We start from the raw sequence: 9259 nt of genomic DNA on the forward strand, positions 1-9259 counted from the left end.
CGCCATCATGTCCACCATTGGTTTTACCCAACGGTTTAATAGCATGTGGAAAACTTCTGGATGAAGTCCCCACTCTCCCGGGTGAAGGTCGTGTCTGCTGAGGAAGTCTGCTTCCCAGTTGTCCACGCCCGGGATGAATACTGCTGACAGTGCTATCACGTGATTCTCCGCCCAGCGAAGGATCCTGGCAGCTTCTGCCATTGCCCTCCTGCTTCTTGTGCCGCCCTGTCTGTTTACATGGGCGACTGCCGTGATGTTGTCCGACTGGATCAACACCGGTCTTCCTTGAAGCAGAGGTTCCGCCTGGCTTAGAGCATTGTAGATTGCTCTTAGTTCCAGAATGCTTATGTGAAGAGACTTTTTCAGGCTCGACCACACTCCCTGGAAATTTCTTCCCTGTGTGACTGCTCCCCAGCCTCTCAGGCTGGCATCCGTGGTCACCAGGATCCAATCCTGTATGCCGAATCTGCGGCCCTCCAATAGATGAGCCTCCTGCAACCACCACAGAAGGGATACCCTTGTCCTCGGCGACAGGGTTATCCGCAGGTGCATCTGAAGATGCGACCCTGACCATTTGTCCAACAGATCCCTTTGCATGGAATCTGCCGAAAGGGATTGCTTCGTAAGAAGCTACCATTTTTTCCCAGGACTCTTGTGCATTGATGTACAGACACCTTTCCTGGTTTTAGGAGGTTCCTGACCAGGTCAGATAACTCCTTGGCTTTTTCTTCGGGAAGAAAAAACTTTTTCTGAACTGTGTCCAGAATCATCCCCAGGAACAGCAGACGAGTTGTCGGCATTAATTGGGATTTTGGAATATTCAGAATCCATCCGTGCTGCTTTAGCACCTCTTGAGATAGTGCTAAACCCATCTCTAGCTGTTCTCTGGACCTTGCCCTTATTAGGAGATCGTCCAAGTATGGGATAATTAATACGCCTTTTCTTCGAAGAAGAAATATTATCTCGGCCATTACCTTTGTAAAGACCCGAGGTGCCGTGGACAAACCAAACGGCAGCGTCTGAAACTGATAGTGACAGTTTTGTACAACGAACCTGAGGTACCCCTGGTGTGAGGGGTAATTGGAACGTGGAGATACGCATCCTTGATGTCCAAGGATACCATAAAGTCCCCTTCTTCCAGGTTCGCTATCACTGCTCTGAGTGACTCCATCTTGAACTTGAACTTCTTTATGTATAGGTTCAAGGACTTCAGATTTAGAATAGGCCTTACCGAGCCATCCGGCTTCGGTACCACAAATAGAGTGGAATAATACCCCTTCCCTTGTTGTAGAAGAGGTACCTTGACTATCACCTGCTGAGAATACAGCTTGTGAATGGCTTCCAAAACCGTCTCCCTTTCTGAGGGGGACGTTGGTAAAGCAGACTTCAGGAAACGGCGAGGTGGCTCTGTCTCTAATTTCAACCTGTACCCCTGAGATATTATCTGCAGGATCCAGGGATTTACCTGCGAGTGAGCCCACTGCGCGCTGTAATTTTTGAGACGACCGCCTACCGCCCCCGAGTCCGCTTGCGAAGCCCCAGCGTCATGCTGAGGCTTTTGTAGAAGCCGGGGAGGGCTTCTGTTCCTGGGAAGGAGCTGCCTGTTGCTGTCTCTTCCCTCGTCCTCTGCCTCGTGGCAGATATGAATAGCCCTTTGCTCTCTTATTTTTAAAGGAACGAAAGGGCTGCGGTTGAAAGGTCGGTGCCTTTTTCTGTTGGGGAGTGACTTGAGGTAGAAAGGTGGATTTCCCGGCCGTAGCCGTGGCCACCAAATCCGATAGACCGGCCTCAAATAACTCCTCTACGCATCGCCTGTCCACTGTCGTGTCCATAAAGCTCTTCTGGCCGAAATGGACATAGCACTTACCCGTGATGCCAGTGTGCAGATATCTCTCTGTGCATCACGCATATAAAGAAATGCATTCTTTATTTGTTCTAACGACAGTAAAATATTGTCCCTGTCCAGGGTATCAATATTTTTGATCAGGGACTCTGACCAAACTACCCCAGCACTGCACATCCAGGCAGTCGCAATAGCTGGTCGTAGTATAACACCTGCATGTGTGTATATACCTTTTTGGATATTTTCCATCCTCCTATCTGATGGATCTTTAAGTGCGTCCGTCTCAGGAGAGGGTAACGCCACTTGTTTTGATAAGCGTGTTAGCGCTTTGTCCACCCTAGGAGGTGTTTCCCAGCGCTCCCTAACCTCTGGCGGGAAAGGGTATAAAGCCAATAACTTCTTTGAAATTAGCAGTTTTTTATCGGGGCACCCCACGCTTCATCACACACGTCATTTAATTCTTCTGATTCGGTAAAAACTACTGGTAGTTTTTTCACACCCCACATAATACCCTGTTTAGTGGTACCTGTAGTATCAGCTAAATGTAACATCTCCTTTATTGCCAAAATCATATAACGTGTGGCCCTACTGGAAAATACGGTTGATTCGTCACCTTCACCACCGGAATCAGTGCCTGTGTCTGGGTCTGTGTCGACCGACTGAGGCAAGGGACGTTTTACAGCCCCTGACGGTGTTTGAGGCGCCTGGACAGACACTAATTGAGTGTCCGGCTGCCTCATGTCGGCAAACGACTGCTTAAGCGAGTTGACGCTATCCCGTAATTCCACAAATAAAGGCATCCATTCTGGTGTCGACCCCCTAGGAGGTGACATCCTCATATTTGGCAATTGCTCCGCCTCCACACCAATAACGTCCTCATACATGTCGACACACACGTACCGACACACAGCAGACACACAGGGAATGCTCTATACGAAGACAGGACCCACTAGCCCTTTGGGGAGACAGAGGGAGAGTCTGCCAGCACACACCAAAAAGCGCTATATATGACAGGGATAGCCTTATGATTAAGTGCTCCCTTATAGCTGCTTTTATATTAATATATTGCCATTTATTCTGCCCCCCCTCTCTGTTATACCCTGTTTCTGTAGTGCAGTGCAGGGGAGAGACCTGGGAGCCTTCCTGACCAGCGGAGCTGTGACAGAAAATGGCGCCGTGTGCTGAGGAGATAGGCCCCGCCCCTTTTTCGGCGGGCTCGTCTCCCGCTATTTAGTACATTTAGGCAGGGGTAAATATCTCCATATAGCCTCTGGGGCTATATGTGAGGTATTTTTAGCCTTTTTAAAGGTTTTCATTTGCCTCCCAGGGCGCCCCCCCCCCAGCGCCCTGCACCCTCAGTGACTGCCGTGTGAAGTGTGCTGAGAGGAAAATGGCGCACAGCTGCAGTGCTGTGCGCTACCTTAAGAAGACTGCAGGAGTCTTCAGCCGCCGATTCTGGACCTCTTCTTGCTTCAGCATCTGTGAGGGGGCCGGCGGCGTGGCTCCGGTGACCATCCAGGCTGTACCTGTGATCGTCCCTCTGGAGCTTCATGTCCAGTAGCCAAGAAGCCAATCCATCCTGCACGCAGGTGAGTTCACTTCTTCTCCCCTCTGTCCCTCGTTGCAGTGATCCTGTTGCCAGCAGGAATCACTGTAAAATAAAAAACCTAAGCTAAACTCTCTAAGCAGCTCTTTATGAGAGCCACCTAGAATTGCACCCTTCTCGGCCGGGCACAAAATCTAACTGGAGTCTGGAGGAGGGTCATAGGGGGAGGAGCCAGTACACACCACCTGACCTGTAAAAGCTTTACTTTTGTGCCCTGTCTCCTGCGGAGCCGCTATTCCCCATGGTCCTTTCAGGAACCCCAGCATCCACTTAGGACGATAGAGAAATCATAATAATCATAATAATAATAACCATCATCATCATATTAATAATAATAATAATAATAATAATAATAATTTGTCCTTTACACTGTCATATCTATAATAGGTACTGTGCAGTGCCGTAACTAGGTGTGTGCAAAAGGGGCATTGCCCACAGCGCACACCTAGTTAGAGCGCATATTCCCCCTGCGCTCCCACTGCCCGCATACCCGTTCAAGGTGCACAAAGTGTGCAGCATTGTAATGAGTCAGACTGACTCATTACAAGCCGCCTGTGCCCTGTGATGTGCGCCGGAGCGAAGGGAGGAGGAGGAGGAGGGAGGGGGACTCTGAAGTCTGCAGACCCCGAGATAGCAAGGCAGAGACCCCGCCTACTTTCTTTCAGGCTGCTCAGCAGGTTATTTACGGCATGCCCCCTGACGTTCAATCACATCGCGTTTGCTTGCTGTGTGCAGGACAGTGAGCTGAAAGTGGATATGAAGCAGTGCTACTGGGCTAGTAGCAGAAACCAGTCACACACAGGATGAAGTAAGCTTGTAACTTGTAACTGCTGCTATAAAGGAGATGACACTGATGTTGTAAATCTTATCAGCAATCCGTTGATTTCTCCAGCTGCAGTCAGAATGCAGAGCTCATGCTGTAAATAAGGGCCAGTCTGCAATCTACTTGTCACTTTTACAAGTGGATTCAAACACTGTTGACTACAATTGTATAGTGGCAAGTACTTTGCAGACTGGCCCTTGCTCCCTGTATGAGTGCATTATGTGAGATCTGCAGGCAGAGAATGCAAAGTCCTTTGGCTGCTAATGCTAATAGGTTAAATCTGCCCCCCTGGCTGCGGTAATGTGTAAAAAGGGGGGACGCTGTCTGCCGTAATGTGTAAAAAGGGGACGCTGTCTGCCGTAATGTGTAAAAAGGGGGACGCTGTCTGCCGTAATGTGTAAAAAGGGGACGCTATCTGCCGTAATGTATAAAAAGGGGGACTGTCTATTGTAATGTGTAAAAGGAGCTCTACCTGGTGTAGTGGCGCTACTGCGCAGCGTAATTTGAATAATGGAGACTACTGTGCACCGTAGTATGAATTGGTATTATTTTGTGGCCACGCCCCTTCCCATGAAGCCACGCCCCTATAAATTTTACGCGCGCCTACGGCGCGCACTGCCCATGTCTTCCATGGGGGGGCGCCAATGCCGTTTCTTGCACACAGCGCTAAAATGCCTAGTTACGGCACTGGTACTGTGTGTGCAGTGCACATAGGTCTCCGGGGTACAGAGTGGCCCAAACCGTACACCCTGCACCCATTTTTTCAATACTTACCCTCCGAAGTCCCTCTTCAGAAGCAGCGCTGCAGAAACTGCCAGGAAAATAGGCACTGCGCCATTTTCCCAGTGTTTTCTGCAGCGCTGCTGCTTCACCGCAGACTCCAGATGGTATTACAACTAATGGGTGCCGGGTGTGCGGTGTGGGACCGCTGGACCCCAGGGACTTGTGTGCAACGCACACACTGCACCCATTATAAATATGCCAGTGATAACTCTGCAGAATAGTGGAAGCTGTTGGCAGCACTTGCCAATTATCAGTTTTAATTACGTTCACTTGTAACTTCCCCCCTTTTGAAGCACAGCAACTCCTGACCACCCCGTCTCCTTCCCCCCACCCCTTCCTTGCTAATACCTATACAACAATCATTAACTTAACTTGAGAGCTCTTTGTAATCCAGTCACACTGTCCTTTATAACATTTCAAGATGCTAACATACACGGGATTCAAACCTATTGCTTGTGGCATTGCAGTTAGACACTATTCATTGAGCTATCTGCCATTGCATAGAAAGTTAGAGAATTGTAAGCTAACTTAATAGTTCATTTTTAGCTATTTGAAGCTTACCTTGTACTTGTGAAAAAATTGTCAGCATTGCAGCTGAGCAGATCTATGTAGTGTGAGTGTGAAAACATTTCAAAGTAAATAGTAGAGTGTTGGTGTAGATGTCGGTGGTCTACCTGTTTCCACAGCCATGCAGATGTCAGCCTCTTCCAGATCTCACCGATGAACCCTAGGCAGAAGGATGGAGAACACCCGAAAAGACAACCCCCAAAAAGTCACAACACATTTGGACAGGGACCAAATTATTTATTTAACAGTCAATGAGATGACCACCGCTGTAAATATAATTCAAAGATTTCTTGTGAGGAAGAAAACAAAGGTAAAATGGTTCACAAGCATGTACAATCACATTAAAATAAGAGATGAACAATTCTGCATATCATTTACAATATGATGCAATTCAACTATGTGGGCGGTACCAGACATAAAATTACTATGCACAGGTATCTATTATTATTTAAAAATACGTTTTCCAAGTCGTAACCAACCAATATAAAGAAAGAGTATTTATTTTTCTCCTAGTGTGAGAGCTAAATTATTAAGACAGGTTGGAGGTGCGCCTAAAAGCAATTACAGTATTCAGTTTGCAGGGTTTGGTAAGATCACTAGAGGATCTCAACCAAGAAGGCTTCCTGGGTGGCACACTCTTTTAATGATGTATGATATATTACAATAAAATCTAACTTTTATTATTCTGAGTTAAAAATATGTTTTTTAGTAGGCTTGACATAGGTTCAATGTTTGCTAGGGATAAATGTGTAAAGAACAGTGCTTAAATAATAAATTGAGATACAAATTACATATATCTTAGAATAAACATGTTAATATATATAGGCCACACAGTGTGCTGAATTAAAACATATTAGCACTTTTAATAAACACAATAAAAATGTAATACTAATGCAATTAAAAAGACATACATATCAAATAAGTGCAGCATAGGTCTTTGTTCCCCCTTCTTTGAAAGATAGCTTTATGGTCTAATTTAAGTGGACCTAGTAGTTGAAAATGGACGAGATTACTGTCCAGGATCACACAAAGGTTTAGTCCGTTATAGGCAATTTTTATGGAGTCCCTCTAACCATCCAGACTTGACCATTTAGGTTTGAGATTCCACGAAGGTCCTGTTTGAAGAATTGGTGAATTTGTCTTGTAGTCCACTGACCAAATGAAGGGGGGGGGGGACACCTGATGCATTTCGCTGTCTATCGACAGCTTTGATCAAGTCTGGATGGTTAGAGGGACGCCATAAAAATTGCGCTGAATTCCGTTGCATTATCTCGGACCAATGCTAATTAGAACCCCGTAACCAAAAAAAATACCTCTGGATTGGTAAATATATCCACGCTACTGGTTACCTGTTGCCTATAATGGACAAAACCTTTGTGTGGTCCTGGAGAGTAATCTCGTCCATTTTCAACTACTGGGTCCAAATTAGACCATAAAGCTATCTTTCAAAGAAGGGGGAACAAAGACCTATGCTGCACTTATTTGATATGTATGTCTTTTTAATTGCATTAGTATTACATTTTAATTGTGTTTATTAAAAGTGGTAATATGTTTTAATTCAGCACACTGTGTGGCATATATATATATATATATATATATATATATATATATATATTTACATGTTTATTCTAAGATATATGTAATTTTTATCTCAATTTATTATTTAAGCGCTGTTCTTTACACATTTATCCCTTTATGTTTGGGGAGAGCGGACTGCCTCCCGTTACAGCAGCTTAGAAAATCAGTCCTGGTGGTGCTTGCTTTTTGTTAATTCTTTCTAGAGTTACCAACCTATCAATGTTTGCCAGCCTTTATTTGTAATGAACAATAAATAAATAAATAAATAAATAAATACAAATATATAAGTCGTTGGCTAACTTAATTATATGTTCTATATTGACTTATTACTATACAGTTAGCTGAAAGAACATATTCAGAATTATATATATTTCAATAAAAAATAATAAGTATGTAATTAACTAAATATTTATTCTGATAAAGCAACAATGAAAATATAACTATAATGTCTGACAAGCTCTAATCCAAGTTTTTAGGTTTCTTAATTGAGATTTATGATCTCTTAACAGCTTGTCAATTTACGACTCCCTGCTACGCACTCTCTGCCGTATGCATCATAGATAATAATGAATAGTATGCATTCACTCCTAGTTAGTAATGTGCATTTTTGAGTTGTCAATCTGTACTCCCTTATATAGCAAAGATATGCAGGTAATTATTCATGAATATGACAAGTGTATAACAAAATTTCATCCCCTAAAGGATAAACAATAATGCCCACAAGGATGGAATACTTCAGTGTTTGTCAAAGGGAAAATACAATAGTATCTACAGTATCTGCTTCCAGCGGTTAAATACTCCTCGAAACAGCCACTATGCAATAATGTCTCTGGCATAGGTATAAATTGCCACTGTGTCCGTCTCACCATCAAGACACACTAACTATTCAACAAAATATCACGGTTGGCTTCTTAACCCTAATTATATTGTGTCATTCATCAATCTCAAACATTGCAGGTACTGCCTGCGACAGCACAATATAACAATGGGAATGTATGACAAGAAATCCTATTATCTTTCTCATACTCACTGAACCCTTAGAGACATCTTTCTCTGCACATATGTGTGATAGCCGGGCAGCGCCAGGTCCATCAGTGATTTTAAAAGCATTGCACACCAGGCCGTTTCATCACATAAGCTAGCAGTTTATTCACAGTTCAGATAGGGTTATCACGACAATAACATTTAACTCCTTGTTCTTCTCTCCAGCACAATATTCATATGGGTTACATCAGGTTACATCTCTTTTTATTTGCTTCACTGGCAATAACAGCATTAACAGTGATGTGACAGCATTACAGTACTGTACATACCAGCGAAGTCTCTTGGAATCAGTAGTGCGGCGCCCGCAAACTGAGATTCATTTCAGTGTGCTCTCTCCCATTTGCTAGGGGCTCTATATAAACGGGATCTCTCATGGACACGTTACTGGGGGCCTTCCGCCAAACGTGGTTTCCTACCACTCACCCAGCTCGTCCTCTCCCGCAGACTCACACCTCCCGTCCTGCTTCTTGGGTACCCCTGAAGGTGAGGATCCCCTTTATTTCTTCTACTGATTGTTCATGCTGTAGCTGCTCTCACACTGCAAATCTGGATATATCTTGCTCTTCCTAGCAGCACCTACATCCTGTTCCATAATGCCAGGGACTGTGGAGTACCATGCTTGTGCCCTCCATCTTCAGTCCTCAGCTCACACTGAATTCTAGCCTGTGTCTTTTCCTTACTAAAAACCCCCTACACTTCCTGTCCTCTTACATGTCGCAGGGTCTGCCAGAACTGGTTTTGGGGCCATAAACTCCCCCACTCACTGATAAGACTCAAATGGCTTTTGGAACTTTCCAATATCTGTTAACATTTCAGTATGCCACATATGGATAAATATATAGTGCATGTGATACAGGAACCTGAGATAGTCTGCTGTATAGATAGAGTGGCTACAGACTCTGCATGAATGAAAGTTGTCCCGGCGTTAATGAGCTGGGCTCCCCCTTCTACTTTTGTTCCCATGTGCCTGTCGGCAGTGAATGGGAACAATGAGAGTGGGGAAGCCGCTCACGTC

Source organism: Pseudophryne corroboree, chromosome 9 (assembly GCF_028390025.1).
Source record: "Pseudophryne corroboree isolate aPseCor3 chromosome 9, aPseCor3.hap2, whole genome shotgun sequence".
Taxonomy (NCBI): Eukaryota; Metazoa; Chordata; class Amphibia; order Anura; family Myobatrachidae; genus Pseudophryne; species Pseudophryne corroboree.